Here is a 733-nt window from a genome sequence, read left to right as displayed (position 1 = left end):
TTATAGGTTGAAAGTCGGTCTTCGCTCAGAATCGTTTTTCGTAAACAATGATTTATATCATTGAATTCAAATTTAACACCATCCATTACATTGACCCACTCGGGCCACTTGTAACCAACTGTACAGCAAAGCGACATCCACTAACCCGCCTTTTTATTATTCATGTTTGTCATCGCCTTTTGGGGTAGTAAAAATGCTTTGACATTTTAGTATTTTACATCAGCATTAATTACTATACATTCACCTGACCAAAAATACCTATCAATTATCATTATTATAATATTTTATTGATATAATTGATGCGTGACAAAAACATTGCTAGTAGGTAGTTATTACTTTGCATGGACCCTCACAGGGGCATGTCCAGTGGAGCCCATTATTCTGTTGAAATAAATAAATATACAAATACACTCTAATACGTAAAAAATAAACAATATTTTGTTTTTGTATGGACAATTTTACTGTGTGGGTATTCAACAAACGTAATTTTATAATATATTTATTATAGTTTTAGTAGGTACAATCAAAAGATTAGATAGCTAAACGGCTCAAAATGGCCTAAAGTTGGTTGAATTTAGAAATAGGAAAATAATTTAAAAAAAAAAAAACACCAGACAAGACACAATAAGCAGGGGTGGACGTGGTACGTGATGGCGAGAGGCTTGCATAAAGCAATATGGCTACTGATCACCTCTATACGTTCTCGCGGCACATTCCACAGGCGGACGAGTGC

This window comes from Acyrthosiphon pisum, chromosome A2 (genome assembly GCF_005508785.2).
Source record: "Acyrthosiphon pisum isolate AL4f chromosome A2, pea_aphid_22Mar2018_4r6ur, whole genome shotgun sequence".
NCBI classification, from domain to species: Eukaryota; Metazoa; Arthropoda; class Insecta; order Hemiptera; family Aphididae; genus Acyrthosiphon; species Acyrthosiphon pisum.
Note: the sequence above shows the minus strand (reverse complement) of the source record.